The 23260-nt window shown below is 38.1% G+C and overlaps 1 protein-coding gene and 1 long non-coding RNA gene across 4 annotated transcripts in view; one reads left to right on the top strand and one right to left on the bottom strand.

The window, feature by feature from the left end:
- CPNE4 (copine 4) overlaps positions 1-23260 on the top strand; it is a 670646-nt gene that overhangs the window by 425812 nt on the left and 221574 nt on the right. The gene's annotated exons all lie outside the window — the stretch shown is intronic.
- On the bottom strand, positions 952-2876 carry LOC112661088 (uncharacterized). The gene is made up of 2 exons (XR_003137419.2): positions 2672-2876; positions 952-1401 (listed from the first exon to the last, which is right to left on the bottom strand). It is a non-coding gene; the product is annotated as an uncharacterized LOC112661088 (long non-coding RNA).

The raw sequence follows: 23260 nt of genomic DNA, 5'->3' as shown, positions 1-23260 counted from the left end.
TTCTGTGTTCTTCTGGCCTGCTTTCTTTTTCTTTTCCTTTTTAAGATTTTACTTTTTTTTTTTTTTAATTTGAGAGAGAGAGAGAAAATGAGTAGGGGGGGAGGGGCAGAAGGAGAAGTTGACTCTCCACTAAGCAGGGTACTGGAAGCCAGGCTTGATCCCCAGACTCTGGAATCATGACCTAAGCCAAAGGCAGATAGATGCTTAACCCACTGAACAACCCAGGCATGCTGATCTGCCTTCTTTAATCATTCATCCCTTTAGCAAGCCTTTGGTGCTCCATCTTTTTGGATCTTGGACCACCGATCTGCCATTATTTCCTTGGCTAATGACCTTGCTGGCCCCAGGCTCTCCTTCCACACTCCTTTATGATATGCTAGATAGAATAACAATAGTCAAAGCCCTCTTCCAAAACCTCTCTGACCTGTCCTACTATTTACCTCTCATCTACCACACTGCAGCCACACTGGTCTCCTTGGTGCTCCTTGAATATACCAGGTACATTTCTGCATTAGGACCTGTGCTAGGGCTGTCCCCTTTGTCTGGAAGTCTTTATCCCCTGAGAGCAGCCTGGCTAACTTCCTTCCCTCCAAGTCTTACCTTCTCAAGGGAGGCTTGCCAAACTACTTTTTTAATATTGCGAACTGCAAATCATGGCCACTCCTACATTCCCAACCCCTCCCCCAGGTTTTTCTTTTTATCATTGGGCTAATAACCTTCTGTTCCTATGCAGCAAACTACAGTTGCAGTAGAAATCAGTCCTTACCTCCCCCCCTCACTTTCAACAGTACTGATTTGGACTGAAAGTTCCCTCTCCTCCACATTAGGCAAACCTAAGTCTTCAGAAACAGTCGTAATAGTTTTTTTTCCTAAAGGAAAGTTAAGGCTGTTATGCATCTTGATTTTGCCAGTGGCTACACAGTATACACACTTACAAAACTCATCAAACTATACACTTTAAATAGGTACAGTTTACTATATATAGATTATACCTCAATAAAGTTGATTTTTCAAAAGAATGTAATTGTCCATTTTGGGAAATGGAGTGGGCATGGGGTGGGCTGATATTATAGAGTAGAGGTAGTAATTGGCATTTAGGAAGGTAAATTTCTTCCTTGGAGTATTTCCAAGTGTGGATGAAGAAATCAGTACAAATTGATATCATGCAAATCACTCCTTCTGGCTCTAAATGACTGGAGCAAATTCCTTAGTGTCAACAAATCTGCATTGGCCTTGCTAGTTCTTCTCTTATTTGCAGAGTTACTCTTAGAAACCGAAAAAGTAGAAATTTCCAGGTCAGTTTAGTTTTGTGTTGTTCCGAAGTGAAGTTGATCCCTGTTTCACTCCTATAAGGAGATGTGGATTAGAATTTCTTAACTCTAAAAACATGTGTTTTTTTATCTAGAAAACAAAAACAGAAACAAAGAAATAATTCTTTTCATTCTTTCTGTTTGAAAACAAATTAGGAAAAAAGTAAATAATTAAACTCTTCTCATATTAGTACCAGAAATGACTAGTAAGAAACCAGCTAGGAAACTCCTCAAATGTGTATATTCAGGTATCTAAAGTTGTCCAGTCCCACCTTCTCCAATTTCAGTTTGAAACTTTTTGAAATAAGAGAAAAGCAAACCTCTGATGTGAGGATGAAAAAAGAGAAGACACAAATCTAAATTTTGCCACCTCTGAAACAGCCACCATGACAGCATGGAAAGTTTGAGAAGGCCTATTAGTACCTCAGTATCAATATTAGTCCTGGACATATTAAATAAAACCTACGGTTCTAGACTTGGAAAAAATATTAAAATCTTTAGAGAAGTACCTTAAGTAACTATATTATAGGTGATGTTAGGAATTTTTCCCAAACATAATCCAGGTATTTATTTATAACTAGGTTTTGGAATGTTCCCATTTTGGAATAGAGAGAGGGCTTGTTGTGAAGTGGTCCGTGGTTTAGTTAAACTTCAATTCTCAGAGATGTTATCAGGAGGATGTATCTGCTTCTATCCTGTTCCTTAAAGTTGGAATCTGGCTAGAAATCAGAAATCTCTAGCATGGGGCACCTGGATGGCTCAGTGGTTGAGCATCTGCCTTCAGCTCAGGTTGTGATCCTGGAGTCCTGGGATTGAGTCCCTGCATCAGGCTTCTCACAGGGAGAAGGCTCTCCCTGTGAGAAGCCTGCTTCTCCCTCTGCTTCTCCCATGTCTCTACCTCTCTCTCTCTGTGTCTCTCATGAGTAAATAAATAGGATCTTAAAAAGAGATCTCTAGCATGAATACAGGAAGGAGGTCAGGTTTGCCCCACATGCTGCTTATCTCCATCCCTGGACATCTCTATTTTTCATCCAATCCTTATCTATTGGAGTTTCCTTTTCCTATCTTCACAAATAAAAAATATTCCATAATGCTTCTATTTCTTCCACTTTATACTGTTCCCAGTTTGTCTAATTTTGTGATACCAGAGCCTATTTCCTCATATCTATCTCCACAATATCTAGTGATACTTTTTGATTTTCATGCAAAGTAATTCTCCCTTCTTATCCTTTACATCTCATGAATATTTTTAGATTGCTGCCATGTCCACCTCTACCACCCACTGTCGCTCCCTACTGGGTTTGCTCAGCCAAACTATACATATTTAATTCTTTTAATCTTCCTTTATCCACCAGACTCACCAGTCTCTTAAAATTGTGTTGCTCTTCTTTAGACCTCCTCCTGATTGTTGGTGCCCTGTGTCCCTGCAGACTGTCACTCTGAGATGATATTTGAAGGCTGCTAGCATCACATCTCAGTGCCTCATGCCTCTGTTAAAAATAAACAAAGCGGAAAGAAGGATTCTTGTGGTTGTCATTGGCGATGTTTGTCAAACATTTCCAGTCCTCTGGCATCTGAACACACAATAGGATTGCACTTCCTGGGTTCTTATCATTGGTAGAGACTTGTGACTAATTCTGGCAAATGAGATATGAGTAATGAGTCACTTCCACACCAGTGAAAGACCTTCCAGAGTGTTGTTTTCCTTCTAGAACAGTGACTGCCAGTGTTCAAGGCATTGGCAGCTGTGGTAGCCTGATTCCTTGAGTTACTACAATGAGCTGAAACCCCTCTGCCAAGCTATGATGTCCATGTAAAAAGAACAAAGAATATAGTTTTGTTGTTTTAAGCCTCTGAGATTGGAGAGCTATTTGTTACTGTGGAATAATCTAGCCTATCCTGACTGATACAACTCTGACAGATACCCTCCAATGCTCCCATGTATTTAGGTGTCTATGTTATACTCAGCAACTTGTTTTAGTTGTTTGAGTATGTGAACACAGGTGACGTCGGTTGGATACAGTATCGCAGCAATGATGCCTACATCCAGACCTTTGCCATTTATCAGCTGGACAGAAATCAGGTCTAGAAGAGATAACGCAATTGGAACCTCTTGCCAAAGACCCAAAATACAGAAAATTAAGTATCCTCTACATCATCAACAGAAAAATTTCAAAGCCGTGTCAGGTGTAATTAAACACATCACATATTGGATTCAGATACTGTGACAGTGACAGGAATAAATATGTGTTCTGGGATTTTTCCTCCTAGAACCCATTATTTCATAGTATGCAAGTCACTCCCCTCTTCAGTTGGTTGCTATTTGATATTTCTATCTATGAGTGAAATCAGTGAAATTTTTTTTTCCTCCTGAGAAATAGGTTAACTTGTTTCTTTCATACTTAGATGAAATGGAGTATTTTAGATAACATACTAACCTGCTTTTATAAGAAAGATTCTAATTAGTTTGATGTCACCTTGGTTCACCACACTTTAAATTTACATATACGTGTCGGTATGTATACAGACATAGATTATACACACACGTATTAAAACAACATGAATGGATTTCCAATATTCCCATGCTTCTGCTATTCTGTTAAAACAATTGCTCTCGTTTCTGTTTTCTTTTTAATCTTCATCAATATGGAAACATATTTCACAGACTGGAGCTTATATTACACATGGAATTTTTGTTCTTTGTATTTTACCTGTCATTATTTCATGAGTTCTTTATTTCTACACAGATTTTCTCTCATTTTCATTGGAAAAGCTTTCATTAGATTGAAATTCCACTGAGTTAAAAGATGGGAAACTACTGAATCAACATAATTTTTTGACCTATTCTTCAGTGGTTGAACATGCTAATTGTTTCCAGGTTTGAACCTCAAAATAAACCTGCTTTACATATCTTTCTGCATGTATTTAGAAATCTGTTTTCTTGGGGTATATTCCCAGCTATGGGACTACTGCCTAAAATATTGATTCTTCCCTTTATTCCTGTCTGGTAACTCCTGTGTATACTTTGAGATCCAGCTGAAATGGTCCCCTGTTTGGGAAGATATCCAGTATACTCCCAGGGTCCCCTCACAACACTCTTCATAATTTGAAATACTGTTTTATACATCTTGAAATTTTTAGGCTCCCAGTCTGCTTTCACTGGCCTCTGAGCTGCTGTATGGCAAGGGCTGTATCTTATTCTTTTCTACATCACCAGTGTTGTCAACAGCACTTGGGATACAGTAAGTGCTCAATATATGTTTATGGAATGGAATGAAAAAAGGTTGAGCACACTCTCAGGAGCATATCATTTCCATGTGTTTGATATTTATTGCCAGGGCTGTTGGTCACAAGACAAGGCTCAGAGAAGCTCAGATTCTTTTGTTTTTGTTTAAATAAGTAGGAATTGTGTTTGGGCTAATTAATAGAGCAGCAGGCTCCAGTATCTGTTTTTTTCCCTGAGCCTGGTTGCTACCTTGACTGGATCCTCCTCATCTTGCTTTGCATCATACTGTGCTAAATATTTGTCTTTGCCTTTTCTCCTTCTCAAGCATTCCTTTTGTACCTTTCTTCCTCTTAAAAGCTAAATTTCTTTGTAGGATTTTTTTTTCATCTTAATGTCTCTAGCTTTATTGATTCTTTGAATAAAGTTGTGCTTTCCAGACTTAGTGAGGTTTTTTTTTTTTTTTTTCCTCCCAATTTGGCCAGCTCAATTTCCATCTTCTTTCTTTCATATTGGATAACCACAAACACTGAAAGTGAATTATGATTCTGGATGATTTACCATCAGGACATAGGAATAAACTTGTCTCACTTGTTTTTCATAGACCTAAAGACCTAGACAGGGAGCACACTGGAATTCCTAGCAAGGGCTGCTGACTTCTGAGCCCTTCCTTATGGACAACTGACTTTCCATTACTTGAATACCAAGAAATAGCCTTCAACACCACCTTTCTGAAAAGCCACATTTCTAACTTTGCTGATTGTTAGCTATATGATCTTGGGAAACATGCTTTACCCCTTTGAGACTCAATTTCCTGATTAGGATAATTATAGCTACGAAATAAAGATGAGGGGGTTAAATGAGATGATGCATTTAATATTTAAACCTCTTGCCATGGTGCCTGATGTAACATCAGCTCTTACAAGTAAGTATTGACGTCCTCTTTATTTTGAATTATGCTCATCTTGGTTCACTATACTGATTATTAACTTGAGAAGATCTATGTAATACCCTCCCTCTGAGGCAATCAGCAGACTGAAAACTTTTATATAAGGGCTAATTTGAATAACATTCTCAGATAAAGAATTAGAGGCAAGACTGGAACAGAATGAAAAAATGGAAGAGTTTGAAAGATAGCTTTAAATACATAGTAGAAACCAGTTTGTGCCAGATGACAGTGTTGCTTCACTGAGAAGACATTCACTGAATTGTCTTTCTGTCATTTCTCTATCCATGTCCTAGTGTTCCCTATATATTTAGGTTATTTCTAGGTATTAATACATTGCTGTCTCTTATACTTCTATCTTCTCCTTCTTTTCTTCATCCTCCTCTTCCTCTTCTCTTTCTTCTCCTTCCTTTTCTTCTCTTCTTCCTCCTTCTCCTTCCCCTCCCACTCTTTCTCTTCATCATTTGACTTAAAAACATTTTTTCTTGTGTGTCTCACAAGATTTTTGGCCAATGCAGGAATGTAACCTATTATCCTGATTACTTAGACTAACCTAAGATAATAATTTTTGACACTTAAGAAACACTGTCTGCCTTTTTATAATCTACTTAGTTATTTATTCCCTTTTGTGTGAAGTTTGCAAAGTTCTACAATAATCTTTCAGACAATTATGACCTATTAACACTCTTACGAGTAAACACTGTAGCTTATGATCTGTTTGTCCACATTATATTTCCTGTTAGCACATGTTCCATTGGTTTCTCATTAACCCTGGTGTATTTTATTGCCAATCTTATCTGACTTTTATTGCCACACAGTTGGGGTTGACCCTTCATATTCTGCTGTCTCACTGTCTCCTTTGCATCCATTGAAGCAATGGATTGCATCCATTGAAGTGGATGAGGGGAGAGTGCATATTCATTTTCTATTGCTATCATAGCAAATTACCATGAACATAATGGCCTGAAACAACACATTTATTATCTTATATTCTGTATAAGTCTGACATGAGTCTCAATAACTAAAATCAAGGTGTGGGCAGATCTGGAAGCTCTAATAGGGAATTCATTTTTCTTTTTTAGATTCTAGAGGCCACTTACATTCCTTGGCTCATGGCCCCTTTCCCTCATCTTCAAAGCATAATGATAGGTTGACTCCTTCTCATATCACATTATTCTGACCTAGTCTTTGGCCCCCCCCATTTCTACTTTTAGTGACCCTTGAGATTACATTCAGCCCACCAGAAAAACATCGGATAATCTGCCTATTTTAAGGCCAACTATTAGCAACCTAACTCCATCTGGAACCTTTTATCACAATCACAAGTTCACACACACACACACACACACACACACACAGTGCATGCACACCACATGCATGTATGCACCCCATATCATTAGGAAAACCACAGGCTAATATTATCAAAGATATAAGATCTGTTCATTCAGAAGGTATAAAAATCTATACTTTTAGTGGAGGTACCTTCCTTCTGGAAAAAACTACTACTACAGTGCTTAGTTCCCCTTTTACAAAATCCCATACGATGGATTCTTCTGAAAACATGGGCAAAGAAGTTCATTCTCTTCCATATCAGAATAGAAACTGGCAAACTGTCATGTTTCCTTTTTGTTCTGGATGTTAGGAACCTCAATACTAAATTTATTAAGTAGGTTTTCTCACAGAAGTTGTCTTTACTATTTTAAGTTGTCTAATTTCACAAATTATATATGGAATAGATTTATTTAAAATATTTTAGGGCAGCCCAGGTGGCTCAGTGGTTTAGCGCCGCCTTCAGCCCAGGGTGTGATCCTGGGGACCTTGGATCAAGTCCCACATCAGGCTCCCTGCATGGAGCCTGCTTCTTCCTCTGCCTGTGTCTCTGTCTCTCTGTCTCTCTGTCTCTCTCTCTGTGTCTCTCATGAATAAATAAATAAATATATTTTAAAAATAAAATAAAATAAAATATTTTAAAGATTATACAAATGAGCTTATTTTTTAAAAAAATTCAAATTATTTATAGTAAATTAAGCTTATTACCACATTTTAGTGACCATTCTTCAATTAAGATTTCTTTTTTCTCTCTTTGTGTTTCAGTTTAGGTAGTTTGTGTTGACCTGTCTGTCTTTGAGTTTACTGCCTGCCTTTAGTTGTTCTCATGAGCAGCCAGTGGAGGTCATAGCTAAAAACCTGTAAATGGATATGAATTCTCTCTTGTGTCTGTGGCTTGTGGAGTTCTATATACTCACTTTAGACCAATCCCACACTTAGCTTTAGCAATTCATTAAAAATCTTAGCTAAATTCTTTTTTAATTGAAGTATAATTGACATATAATGTGATACTAGTTTCAGGTGTGCAACATAATGATTCAATATGTCTGTATATTGAAAAATGATCAGCACAATAAATCTAGTTAACATTTGTCCCCATATGTAGTTATAAAATTGTTTTTCTTGTGATGAGGACTTTTAAGATTTACTTTCTTAGCAAATTTCAAATATGTAATATATTATTATTATTATTATTATTATTATTATTATTTTAGTGAGTAGGGGGTCAGAGGGAGAATATTAAGCAGCACAGAGTCTGACATAGGGCTCGATCTCACAACCCTCAGATTATGACTTGAACCAAAATCAAGAGTCACATGCTTAACTGCCTGAGCCACCCAGGCACCCCATAGTACGATATTACTAACTATAGTCACTATGCTATACATTACATGATTTATTTATTTTATAATTGGGAGTTTCCACTTTTGATTCCTTTCACCCATTTTGCCCACCACTCACCCCCTCACTCTGGAAATCACCTGTTTTCTGTATCTTAAAGCTTGTTTTTTTTTTAATTTATTTTGTTCTGTTTTGTTTTTAGATTCCACATGTGAGTGAGATCATACAGTATTTGTCTTTCTCTGTGTGACTTACATCACATAGTGTAATAGCCTCTGAGTCTATTCATGTTGTCATAAATGGCAAGATTTCATTCTTTTTATGGTTAAAGAGTATTTCATCACATATATATCACATCTTCTATATCCATTCATCCACTGATGGACACAGGTTATTTCTGTATCTTGACTACAGTAAACAGTGTTGCGTTGAACATTGGGGTGCATATATCTTTTTGAATTTGTGCTTTTATTATTTTTTTATAAATATTCAGAGGTTGAATTGCTAGATCATATAGTAGTTCTGTTATCTATTTTTTGAGAAATTCATGCTGTTTTCCATAGTAGTTATACCAATTTACATTCCCACCAATAGGGCACAAGCGTGCCTTTTTATCCAATCCTCACCAATACTTGTTGTTTCTTGTTTTTTTGATAATAACCATTTTAGGAAGTGTAAAGTGAAATCTCATTGTGGTTTTGATTTGCATTTTCCTGATGATTAGTGATATTGAGCACCTTTTCATTACCTGTTGGACATTTATATGTCTTCTTTGGAAAAAATGTTCAGATCCTCTGAGCATTTTTTTAAAACAGATTTTTTTCTCTCAGCAGAGTTGTATGAGTTCTTTATATACTTTGGATCTTAATCTCTTTTTTTATTTTTTTTTATTTTTTTAAATTTTTTTATTTTTATTTTTTTTATTTTTTTGGATCTTAATCTCTTATCAGATATATGATTTGCAGATATTTTCTGCCAGTGAGTAAGTTACCTTTTCATTTGTTGATTTCCTTTGCTGTTCAGAAGCTGTTTAGTTTGATGAAGTCTCACTTGTTTATTTTTGCTTTTGTTGCCTCTGCTTTTGGAATCCGATCCAAAAATATCGTTGCCAAGACCAATGTCAAGCAGCTTGCTACCTATGTTTTTTTTTTTTTTTTCCCCCGGGAATTTTATGATTTCAGGTCTTACATTTAAGTCTTTAATTCATGTTGAGTTAATTTTTATGTATAGTGTAAGGTAATAGTCTAATTTTCACCTTTTACCTGTGGCTGCCCAGTTTTCCCAGCACCATTTATTGAAGAGACTATCCTTTTCCCATTTTATATTCTTGCTTATTTTGCTATCAATTCTGTTCCATTGATCTATGTGTGTTTTCCTGTCAATACCATACTAGGTAAAATCTTATTTTTATGGTAGTCTTTTCTTTCTCTCATGCTCTGCCACAAGTGTGCTTCTGTCAGCACCCCATCTCTCCTCTCAGGCACTGTCTTTCCTTAGATTTGGAGCTGGTTTGTTACCCCATTACCTCAGTTCTGTTGGGTTTAAGAAAAGTTATGAATGTTTAGATTATTTGGCTTCTTCTAACTGTTGTTGTAGAAGTAATGTTTATTTCAGTTTTCAACATCCTAAGTAGAATTCTTTATTTCAAGTAGATTTAAGGAAAATACATTTCTATTTCCATCCTCCTCTATGTTTCATTCATTCTTTCACTCATTCATTCAGTAACTACTGATTAAATGTCTTCTGTCATGTACCAGGAACTGTTTAAATTTCTACATATGTAAAAATAAGACAGCCAGTGTTTCCTACTCATTCTTTTTCTGTTAAAATGCATCATAAATTTTAAGAAATATTTGTAAAACAATAAATGTATACATGAGAATATGTGGAAACAAGTTATTTCATATTTTGCAGATTAAGATGTTAATTTCCATACCCACTTCAGAGGATAATTAGGCAAGACTGAAAATACATATTTTTAAAAATGCATCTTCTGTGACCCAGGGATTTCTCTTTTTTCCCCCTAGAATGATACATGAAAATGTTCACAAGGAGACTGTCACAAGGACACATTCACTGCCACATTGTTTCAGGAAAAAATTGGGGAAGAAAATTAATATCTATACATGGGCAAATATATTCTACTTTATGTCTGTACTATGAAGTAATATGCAACAGATATAATAGGGTAGATCTATATATAGTAACCTAAGTATTCTAAGACAGAAGTTTTTTTAAAGGTGTGAAATGGTATGTGTAATCTGATACCTTTTAAGAAATAACTTGTAAAAACCACAAGCTATAATTTTTATTTATATGGATACATATGTGTACATGTTTATTCATAGAAAAAGGTCTAGAAAGGATACAAAGCTGAGAAATGTGATTACCCTTGGGAGAGAATGGGAATTGGGTGGTAGTTAAGGAATTTTTTACTTTATATGTGATATTCCCTAGACCTATCCTTATATTTGAAAACTGAAAATATAGGGGCTCCTGGCTGGCTCAGTTGGTGGAGCATGTGACTCTTGATTTCAGGGTTGTGGGTTCAAGTCCCACATTGGATACAGAAATTACTTAAAAATTTTTTTAAACCCTTTAAAAAATAAAAAATGAAACCTGAAAATGTAAATGGAGTTATGTAAACCAAAGAGAGCAAATTTTCAGTTATAAGAAGAATAAGTTCTGAGGGTCTAATGTACAACATGGTGACTAGAGTTAATGGAGTAGATCTTATGAATTGTCACCACATACACGCACAAAGGAGTTAATTATGTAAGGTGATGGATGTATTTGTTATCTTGACTTTGGTAATTATCCTACAATTTATACCAACTCATCACATTGTATACTTTACATATAATTATATTTGTCAATTATTCCTCAAGAAAGGTAAAAAAATGAAAACATATTACAATATTTCTTTTGGAGTAGAGAAAATAAATATATTAGTTAATGAATGGACTACTAAGCTGATTTAACCACTGATGCTGTCCTGGAGAAAATTTATAGGACTCTATATTCAGCCCTAATATATATTTTCCATATCTATATATACTTTTTATGTAATTGATTTGATAATAGTATTAAAAGGTAGTTTCATTGGAATTTCAAAAGATCCAAGGCTTTGAGGAGTGGTAGGGATTACTAATAGCATCTAAAATTGGCATCATCACTTCAGATCACAACAATGAGATGGAATCAACAAGATGAAATGATTAGCAGTGAAAATGAAGGCTTACTCTTATGTTCCAGGAGTCAAATATGCAAGGATATAGAATTAGGAGACCTGACTCAACTGAAATTTAACCTACGGGTTTGTCAGCTGTGAGATCAGTAAAAGCCAAGAACATGATATGAGTGGAAAAGAAATTATGCATATATATATGGAAGGGAATGTGTCCTCTATTAATCACTCAATGTCAAATATCCACAAAATTTTATTAGGATAAATACCAAAAAATAAGCTGATAAACAGAAGAACATACTAAAGAAAGAAATCTAGATGGTTTGTGATCTAAAAGCAATATTAAATGAAGAGTAGTTGTAGTTATTTCAACTAACAGACAGATATGAGTATTTCACCTAACAGATCTGAGTAATGCTGGGGGAGAAGTATTTCCTCATAAACCCACTATTCAGATACTCCCTAAGAAATGGATATCCACATGAGTTCCTGAGTTGAGCAACTAGATAATTACAGTAGCTAACTTGAAGATCTCTTGCAGCTCTGACATTATATGAGACTATTAAAAGTCAAAAGCAAAACCAAACTTGAACTTGTATTTCTAATCTCAAATGAGCAAATGTGCCACTTAGCCCCAGTATATGAGGACAACTTCAGTTCTAGCAGGAAATGTTATACCTAAAGAGAACTGACTAAGAAAAATATAAAATGGACTCTGAGGTGGTTGAATGGTTTCATGGAGCTTTATATTATCTATTGCTGTGTAACACCTTACCTTGAAACTTAGTGGCTTAAAACAATACAGTGTTTTTTTGTTTCACCCTATTTCTGTGGGTCAGGAATTTGAGAGAGGTGTTACTGGGTGGTTCAAGGTCTCTTGTGAGAGTAGTCAAAATATTGGTCAGGGCTGCATTCATCTGAAACCTTGACTGAAGTTGGAGGATTTGCTTTTTCCATGGCCCATTTATGTAGATAGTTAGTTGCTGTTGGCTATTGGTGGGAGGCCTCACTTCCTCATCATGTGGACCTTCCTGTAGGAATATGTAAGTGCTTTCATGACTTGGCATCTGGTTTCCTCTAAAGTAAGTGATCTGAGAGAGAGCAAGGTGGAATCTGCGCAATCCTATATTACCTAGGCTCTGAAGGCACACCTCATTTCCACAATACTTTGTCCATTGCACAACTTGGCCCTATTTATTGTGGAAGGAAGCTCCACAGGAAAGTGGTTACCAGGAACTGGGAAACATTGGAAATTATTTTGGAGGCCTACCATCACAGGGTTATTTTCCAACCCATTGTTTTTTAGCCACATTACTAAAGAAAGTGATGGACAGACTAGATTAGATGGTAAGAATGATTTCTGTCACTTTTTAATGATATATTCAGGAAGTTAAGAATTTGAGTTTTCCATTATTTTTCTTTCAAATGCATTTAAATTGACTATTCACGATTGCCTACATTATGCAAAGAGGATAGGAGACAAGACTAACATATCTGCAGTTACAAGGCTGCTATTTTATAACAGGTTTTACGTGTGTTGTCATATTTAAGCTATTCAAGAATTCTGTACATAATTTTTTCCATATCTCAGATGACAAAACTGAGAACAAATTAAATGCTTATAATTTCACATCCAGTCCACAGTGTTATCAGGATTTGAACCCCAGACAATCTGTCTCAATATGTTCTTTCCACTAAACTAGGAAGAAACGTATCTCCTCCTTCTTTCCCTAAGTTTTTTTTTTTTTTTTTTTTTTTAAGATTTTATTTATTTATTTCAGGGAGAGAGAGAGAGAGAGAGAGCACGCGCGCGCACACACACACATACATGAGTGGAGCGAGGAGCAGAGGGACAAGCAGGCTCCCCACTAATCAGGGAACCCGGATACAGATGTGGGGATTTAAGGACCCTGGGGTCATGACCCAAGTCGGAGGCAGATGTTTAACTGACTGAGCCACTCAGGTGCCCCTTTCCCTAAGTTTCTATCCACTAATGTGAAATTGATTTTTTTGAACTTAAGAAAATAGAGATGACCAAAATATCATTTATCTGCAAATAAGGCAATGGTGATGAATCTTATGAGTAAGAAATATAACTTGCACTATTTTCTATAATACAATTTAATATTAACTATCCTGGTCCCACAAACATGAAACTATTTTTTTTTTAACCTTTGGTTGTTTTTTTTTAATTTTTTATTTATTTATGATAGTCACAGAGAGAGAGAGAGAGAGAGAAGCAGAGACATAGGCAGAGGGAGAAGCAGGCTCCAAGCACCGGGAGCCTGATGTGGGATTCCAACCCGGGTCTCCAGGATCGCGCCCTGGGCCAAAGGCAGGCGCCAAACCGCTGCGCCACCCAGGGATCCCAACATGAAACTTTAATATCTGTCTTTTTTGTGGCTCCCCCAGCCCTCCTAATTCCCTGTCTAGGTGGTATGAGAGTTAGGTAAGGACCACAGAGGTGGTCCCTGAGACATCCTTTGCCTCATGACCTTGAGGGCTTGTGACTTCACAAAGCTTCAGTGTCTGGTGTGGGGCAAGAAAATTTTTGCTCAAGGTGTCATCTGCCCCCTGCCTGTGCCCACCAATCCTCTACAGATTTGCTGTGGCCCTTCTCTCCAGTGCCCCAACACACTGGCCACTCAGGGCATTGGCTCTAGGTCTCTAAACTCCCCTTCACCTCTCTGACTTTGTTGGCAATCCATGGCCTGGCCAGGAATGTGTCTTCTTGCTCCAGGGTTATGCATACCTTTCTTTCTCTTCTCTCTTCCTCCTAACCTAGGAAGACTCTAATTGTGAATAAAGAGAGCCCCTTCACCTGCTTCAATGTAGGATTTTTTGTGAAAACCAAACTTTCTCCCTCCTTACCCATCTCTCTGAATGGATGGTAGGTTTTTGGAAACACGTCTTATTTCTTGCAAGCCACTCACTCTCCCTCCACCTTACTACATCCTTCTTCAGAGGCAAGGGACATGGAGTAGACCACCTATACGAAATGAGAGTAAGAAAATGAGGGAATAGCTTTGTTATAGCTTATGGCTTCTAAAAGTATCTCAGAGATTTTTGTGAATTTTCACCTTTTTCTTGCACCTGGGACTTAATATCAGCTGACCAAGCTGGCTGTGGGTTTTTTTGTTCGAGGCAGAGGCTGACAATTGCAGAATTACTATGTTCTGATTAATATTTTAAGGTGAAGTTTATATTTTCAATTAAATATCATCTAGTTGAGTGTGGAAGGATGGCATTCTGCCAACAGAAATGTTCTCATTAACTTCCCAAGATGCTTTTTAGGAAGATTCAGAGAGGGAAAATTTCAAGTTCTAATTATATCCAAGACCTAGCTGAATATGGCCACACAGTATCTAATGTCTAAGTCATTAGCTAGTGTGAGTTTACCTGCCTATTACTAAAAATAAAGTGACTCTGGAATTTCCTCATTCCCCATTTTTATGCACACATTTGGGAAGTTTTATTCTCTAATGGAGGCCATACTAGTATCTTCCACCCCATGTGTTCCTTAAATATGACCTTTCTACACCCATAGGTATGAGAGGTAGGATCCGTGTCCCTTCTTCTTGTGCGTAGGCATACTTTTTTTGACTAAATAGAATGGAATAGACAACACAATCTACTTCATAATGAAAATGACACTATGTGACACCTGAGGCATTAAAGGAGATACAACTTCTGCCTAGCTGTCTCTTGGAACACTTGTTCTGGGTACCCAGTCACCGTGCTTTGGAGAATTCCAGGCCATGTGAAGAGATCAGTTGTAGGTGTTTGAGCCAATAGAAAACATCAACCCCAGTCAAGTGGGTAAGGAAGTCTTCAAGATAACTCCAACTCTGCTGACAATCTGGCTGCAACTTTATAAGAGACCTGGAATGAGAATCATGTAGTGGAGCCTACTCTATGCCCACAACTGTGGGAGATAATAAGTGATGGTTGGGTGTTTTTTATATGTTTAAATTTAGGGTGTTTTTTTAAGACAGACAGAAAACTGGAACAGACCAGGAACAAAAACAGCCCTGAACTGGAGGTGTCAAAGTTGTTGGAATCACCTGCTTGTGGTTTCACTGTAGTTCCAGATGCTAATTTTTTTTTCATCCACCTCTTTATCTTGCCATAAATACTTGGAAAGCAAGAGAACTTCCTGTCACATACAGCTCTGCAAAATTATTCTTCAGACTAGCTATCCAGAATAATGTATCTCCCCAGGACACCAAGAAAAGTAAGAGATGGCCTTCCCAGGGGAATGCACATCTCTTAGTTTTACAGGTACTATGTAATTCAATCATGGACTGATTCGATGGGAATGAGGATAGAAAACTCACAGAATGGGCAACTAGAATTTTTCTGGTTGGACTCAAGGCAAATGAATCCGAGAAGTGCTCAGATTTCTGTTCATTTTAGCATCTAGTCAGCTTCTGACTATTTCCCTTCAATAATAAACCATCCAATTTATAGTGGCTTAAAAAACAAACATGTATTTAAGTTGCTATTATGTGGGCAGCAATTTGTGCTATGCTTAGTTGAGCAGTTCTTCTCGTCTTATATGAACTTTCTCATGTGAATGCGCTCAACTTCAGTGAGGGAGGCAATGGGAATGACTGGGCAATGTGTCCCTTGTTCTTCAGCAGGTTAGCCTGGGATTAGTCACATGGCAGTGGCATAGTTCCAAGAGAAAGAGCAGAAGCATGGAAGCATCTGATAAGCCTTGGCCTAGACCTGGCACACTGCCACCTCCATCACATTCCATTGGCTAAAGTAGGACCAGCCCAGATATAAGGAATGGGGAAACACTCCATACCTTTTGATGAAGTAAGTTGAAAAGTCACATTATAAAAGGTGTTGGCACAGGAAAGAGTAAAAAAAAAAAGTCCACCTTAACAATGTCTTAGTCCTGGTCTTGATTGGCCAATAGTACAAACCTTTGTGCTAATTCTGTGGACCAAGGGACACCTGGGTGGCTCAGCTGGTTAAGTATCTGCCTTCAGCTCAGGTCATGATCCCAGGGTCTGGGATCAAGCCCCTATATTGGACTCTGCTCAGCATGGAGCCTGCTTCTCCCTCTCCCTCTGCCTGTGGCTCCCCATTTGTGCTCTCTCTCGGTCAAATAAATCAATAAAATCTTTTTTTAAAAAAACTACAAAAAATTAATAATAATTCTGTGGGCCAGGCTCTGAAGGGCAATCTAGCTGGAGGCAGGCATTTATTCACAAGGCTGAAGTCGTACACAGAAGATGCACTTCCATTTATAAGCACATGTTCTATAGATATTTATAATTTGTATTTTTGTAATACTTGTCTACTCCTTGGTATTGACATTTCCTCTCCAGTACCCTGATTTGATTTGCCTAAATCATGTGGATTCTTTTTAGGGTGGACAACTGAGTTCTGCAGAGATATAAATGCTGGTGATGATAAAACCCAATGTGAATGGATCGGAAATGCAGAAGTGATATCAACTCTCAGAATTTCTACCTGATGGTAGAATCAAAGACTCTCAAACTTGCAGTGCTGGAAGGGAATTTCAACTCACCACATCAGCTCTGATAGGTTAGATTAATTAACCATAGTGTGTGTTTAAGAGACAGTGACAGAGAGATTTATTTCTAGGTACTATGAGGCCTAAAACATAAAGCAAGGTGAGAAAAATGAGCTGGTTTTCGTGGTGCGGGAACCGTATCTTACAAACTCAAATGTACAGAGATATATTCGACCTTAATAAGAACCATGATTTCTTATTTGGTAAGAGGCTAGTCCTTATTTATGGTGGTCCATTCTTTTTATAGGTATCATTTTGACTACTGCATGATGTTCCAGCAATTAGAAGCACATAATTTATTTAACTGTTTCCTCGTTGTTAAATATTTATATTGTGTTTTGTTTCTCATCATTGCAAATAGTGCTTCAGTAAACATTTCTAAACAGAATATGTCCTCCCCAACTTGCAAATAAGCTTCAGGAGGGCAGAGAGTTGTTCATTGTATGTGTTTCTGGTGCCTAGAACAGTGCCTGGCACAGGGTAGGTGGCTAACAATGTTTTTTAATATCTTTTAATATCTTTCAATGTCTAAAATTTCTTCACATTTTAAATTCTTTGCTCAGGAAAGATTCCAGATGTCTATGCCTTAAAAGTGTTCTTATCCAAATATTTCCTTTGAGAAGAAGAACAAGCCACATATGCAATTTTCTTCCCTGTGAAAAACTTGATAGAGACAATTATCAGGTAAACTTATACTTTTGTTCTCTGGCAAGAAATAAGCAACTGAACTGGAATGGGACTGACTATGCAGAGAAGGAGGAGAGAGTTGGCTCTTCACATCCCTTGCTATGTGCTAGGCACTATGCTAGGCATGATGCTTGCATCATCTCCTATCACCTTCACAAAACCCAAGATGTGGATGAAATTGTGCCCATAGCCAAACCTCTGAGAGATTATGCAACTCACCTGATCCCAAGGGCACCACACCAGCTGGCTAATGGTAGAACCACAATTTGAATTCATATTTGTCTAATTTCAAAACACTTCTGTTTTGGGGGGGGGGTATTTTGTTTTGTTTTGCTTTGCTTTACCTCTCACTGCCTCCCTGGAAACCAAATTGGACATATAACTTAGAAAATACTCCAGGAAGTCAACCTTAGAGCTTTAATTCCAGTCTTATGTTCATCACAGTTTTCAGTCTGAAGCCAGGAAGTTAAAACCCAAAGTTCTAAGTACCCATTTAGAGACAATTATCCTTGTGGGTTGCTGATCTGTTCTTATGCTTTTTGCCCTGTGCTGTCATAACCTGATTCCTCTTTGCAGATAGGGGGAAAGCAGCATCTTTTTCCATATCTATAAAACTGAGTATTTCACCTTCACTGTTTAATTCAGTTCCTAGCTTCCAAATACATGAACAGATTTGAGAGAGGTTCCAGGGTTTCCCTCTATGAACACTTTATGGTTTGAGGTTGCTGCTAAGGGGCTCTGTTTAAACATCTGTTCTTTGACATCATTCACCGCCACAACCTTGCTGTGAGATCAGTGCAGTGTGACTTAGGTCTTTCCATTTAATAGTGCCTGTGTGCACCGTCTTGGCCCCATCCCAGCTACATTCAAGGCATAGCCAGCATCTGCTGACTCTCCCATTCCACATCAGCTTTGGAACCCAGAGGGAGCAGCTAGGTAATTTATCAACATTTTTTGCTGTGCAAACTAGAAGAGTTTGTAATAGTCTACTGTTCTGCACCTGAGATGTTAGGTGTGAGGCATTTGAATGATATTCCTTCATATTTTTGATGTTTTCTGCTTTGAGGACCTGATGTTTCTACGACCTTGAGTCTCTGTTACCCATTGAAAGGGAAGCCTTGCACTCTACTTTGACCAAATGAGTGGGGTCTTGATTCTTCTCAAAGTCCTTGTGGGACATTTTCTATATTATTAGTTTCCTTTCTCAGTCTGGGTGTATAGCCTGATTTGGTATGAAAATGACACTCCTTTTATCTTTTCCTTGAGCTTCCCCCACCCTGTTTCCTTGACCTGGAAGATAGGCTTATCAGTTTATTGCCATCTCAGCTGGGGATCCTAGCAATGCTATGCTCTCTCTCCCTCTCTACATTTCTGTTGGCTTCTGGTTTAGTTTCTTTGGAATACTAGCATGGCTTAGGCTTAGGCCACTAGTCAGTTTACCCAGACTAAGCCCCAACACAGAGTATTTACTAAATACCTATAAGTATACAAGCCTGAGAAAATATTAATAATAAAGTATACAGCATTTTATATTCCAGAACTTTTTGCACTCTGATATCATTTTTGAAAGATTTAACCCAGGGTTGAGTCCTGTCTTTGGTAAGAAGTAATGGCCCATAGCTCTCAAGATTCCCCAGTTTCTCTTCTGCTGACAAATAACTTTGGCCAAGACCTGAGCAGATGGAACATCTGGGTTTAAATCCACTTCTGTTCTGTTTAGGGTCCCAAGACAACTTTGTGCCTTCATCTCATACATTCAACTCTTCTGCAGTGGTAGGCATGATGTGGAGTTACTAGACAGGAAGTTCTTGTGAAACACAGGCCAGGGCAAAAATAAACCTGACCCCATTTCAATCACAAAAGCAGCATGAGCTTTTTAGAAAATTTCAGGCACTGCCTGAATGGTGACTGATTGGCCTGCTGTGGGCATTGCTAATAGAAGCTGGTCATTTCTCTCAGGCCCCTTGAATCAGTGATGGAAGCTGCCTGCAAGCACCATCTGAGGAAATGTATGTTCATGTACACCATTACAGGGTTCTGGGTCCTTACGCTACTTGATGTAAGCCCCTGCTGGTATTTTGCATTCTGTCCTTTTCCTTTTCTCTGTTTTCGTTTTTACAACCAACACAGAATCCCTTGGAAATAGTTCTAGATGATCCCTTTCTTTGATGATGTAATGAGTTCACCTCTAAAACAGCCCTGAATCCCAAGTTCTTTTTTCTTCTCACCCTTATCGAGGTCTTCTTCATTTCTCTCACAGAGGATTGAGTGGCTGCCTTGTCCTCAGCCTTCTCCCATTGATAGCAGAATTCTCCAAAATAGAATTGTGTTGCTCATTCCAAGCGTAGATCCAATTGTCTCTCCCATGTGTTTAAAAATCTTCATCATGAAATTAAGGCCATGCCCTTAGGCTGACATTCAGAGCCTCCTCAATCGTGACCCCAATGTTCCTTTCTTGGATTATCTTCAGCCAGGCCTTCCCAGCCCACACATGAGGAGCATCAGTGGGAGATGCACTAGGAGGGCCTCACACATGGTTAATAGCCCCATAAAACTCACTGCATTAAATAGATAAATAATAAAAAATAAAATAAATAAAATTAAGAGGCTCTACTCTTCTCACCCATCAGGTATTTTGGCAAGTAATGGCCCAGATCTGTTCTATCCCTGACATTTTAAGTGTCTATAAAATTAAAATGTTGGTACTTCTAGGATCAGAATCCTGAATATTGTTTCCTTTTTTGCTAGGAGTGGATTGATAGAATGTGAGAGAATTAGCAAGGTAGTCAGATTTGTGCGAAACTATGTCTTATGTCATTTTCCCTGAGTCTACAACCCCAAAGCAACATGTGCTCTACCATTTATCCATCCATCTAATCATCAGTAAGTGTGTATCGAGCAACCACTATATACTGGGTACTGGCAGGGGGCTAAGAATCTGTAGGTTTTTCAGATAAGTAGGCCCCTTTTTCAAGCAGCTTGCCTATGCAATGGTGGTAGAGAACTGTACACAGAACTGTGTCATTATGTGTTATGAGAGCTGCCATAACAATCTTAATGGTTACATGGGGAACACAGACTTTCTTGGGGTGGCTAGGAAAGGTTCCAGGGAGGAAACATGAAATACTCACACACTAGCAATGAACAGCCCCTGTGAAGACTGAGAGCTATGTTTTGGGCTCAAGGAAACTAAAGCCTACTCCATTCCTAGGCCTTGCTTTTGTTCTTCATTAATATAAGGAAGGCAGTAACTCTGGCTGCTGCGCTGGCCACCTCTTCACTAACCCTGAGCTAATCTGCAGGCCACTGAATTATTATTCCAGGTATGTTTTACCAGGGATTGCACTAGGTAAACAGAGTCCAGGCTGCCATTTAAAACCACAATTGTACGTAGCCCTAATGTTAGTGATAGAGCATCATTCATGGGAGCTGAGGGATAGGAGGAAAGGAAAGGACTATGGAAGAAGTCCTATTTCGTACCTGAATTTGGACTGGGGAGTAACAGGAAAATATTAGAAAACACAAATAAAAACAGGCAAGTAAAAATAATGATCCCATTTCAACATATATAATAATTCTGTGACTGTCTCTTGTCTATTGAGTAGATTCAATGACATCTTTGCAAGCTTACATGAAAGAATTCTGAGCTTAACTTGACTCCTTGGGTCCTGTATCTTGGATGACAATATTATGATGGTTCCATTTAGTATTGTAGCTCCGCTCTTTGCCTTGGTCTTAAAGACATTGCACAGAGTTTAACCTTTAATGAGTTTATTTTTACCTCAGGAGCAAGTCCTGGCCCAGCTGTCTGTGTCTGTTCTAACTCAATTATATCTAGTCTCTCATGGGATAACTTAAAAAGTTAAGAACATCTCTACAGCAGTATTCATGGCATTTTTTTTTCTTTCTGAACTAGTTTTCAAAATTCCACAAAGTGAGTAAGTATATCTTAAGCTCTTGGAAATGTCTTGTCAGGAGAGTTTGGAGAAAAGTGTCTTTAATTGACCATGGGGCACAGAAGTTTAGTTTAAATTCCAAAATGTAATGAAGTTAAGCCTTCCACACAATTTTATCTTATTGATTTTCTTCTTGGTTTTCATTTAAAAGGACAAAGAAGAAAAAATAAAAACTTCCAAGCATCACTTTTCTTTGTGAAATTCAAGCTATGATGCTGGTAACGTTAATGCCGTATTAACACCACCTAATGAATGCTATATGAACACCACCTAATGCCCATTTAAGTGTCCCAGTTCAACTAATTATTTCATCAGGCTGATAAGACAATAAGAAATAGCTGCCTTCTTTCTTCCAAACTCTTGCCTAGTTTTTTTTTTTTTAAGATTTTATTTATTTATTCATGAGAGACAAAGATAGAAAGACACAGAAAGAGAGAGAGAGAGAGAGAGAGGCAGAGACACAGGCAGAGGGCGAAGCAGACTCCATGCAGGGAGCCCGACGTGGGACTGGATCCCAGGTCTCCAGGATCAGGCCCTGGGCTGAAGGCAGCGCTAAACTGCTGAGGCACCTGGGCTACCCAAACTCTTGTCTAATTGAAGGAAAATAGAAAGGCTGGAAAACTATTTCCTTAGACTCCCAACTACCTCATAAAACTATCACATTGCACTCAACTTAAGAATCACCTGTGAAAAAAAAAAAGAATCACCTGTGTCGTACAGTAAGTTAAGTGTCTGACTCTTGGTTTCGGCTCAGGTCATGATCTCAGGGTTGTGGGGTTAAGCCCACACATGGGCCTCTGTACTGGGTGCAGAGCCTGCTGAGATTCTCTCCTTCTTCCTCTCCTCTTACCAGTATGCTTGCTCACTCCCTCTCTAAGATAAACAAATCTTTAAAAAAAGAGAGAGAGAGAGAACCACCTGTTCTAGGAAGTATCTTTTTATTACCCCTTACTGGGTTAGGTTAGATGATGTTCCTAGGCATCAGTTTTCTTTTTTTTTTTTTAAGATTTTATTAATTTATTCATGAGAGAGACACAGAGAGAGAGGGAGGCAGAGACACAGGCAGAGGCAGAATTAGGCTCCATGCAGGGAGCCTGATATTGGACTCGATCCCAGGTCTCCAGGATCATGCCCTGGGCTGAAGGCGGTGCTAATACACTGAGCCACCCAGGCTGCCCTCTAGGTGTCAGTTTTCATATCACTCTGCAGTATATTCAACATCAGACTACATTATTTTTTTTGTTTGTAAGTATCAGCTTATATATCTCTTTTATACAGTAGTTCCCTTGTCTTCCATCCACAGTTTCACTTCTTGAGGTTTTAGTTACCTGCAGCAACTGCAGTCTGGAAAGCAGATGCTCCTCCTTCTGATATTGTCAGAGGGTCAGTAGTAGCCTATACTCCATCCCAGTGCCTACTTCATTCACTTCATGTCATCTCATCCATGGCCATTTTATCATCTCACATGATTAAAAGAAGAAGGATGAATACAGTACAAGAAGATATTTTGAAAGAGAGACTATATTCATTTAACTTTTATTATGTATATTATAATTGTCTATTAGTTTTAATCTCTTACTGTGCCTCACTTGCATATAGGGTTCAGTACTATCTGTGGTTTCAAGATCCACTGGGGGTCTTGGAATTCATCTTCCATGGTTAAGGAGGGGATTGCCGTACCTGCTATACTATAATATTCCTGAGAGTGAAAACTGTACCCTATTTATCTT

Source organism: Canis lupus, chromosome 23 (genome assembly GCF_003254725.2).
Source record: "Canis lupus dingo isolate Sandy chromosome 23, ASM325472v2, whole genome shotgun sequence".
Taxonomy (NCBI): Eukaryota; Metazoa; Chordata; class Mammalia; order Carnivora; family Canidae; genus Canis; species Canis lupus.
This window is presented reverse-complemented; position numbering and strand designations above follow the sequence as displayed.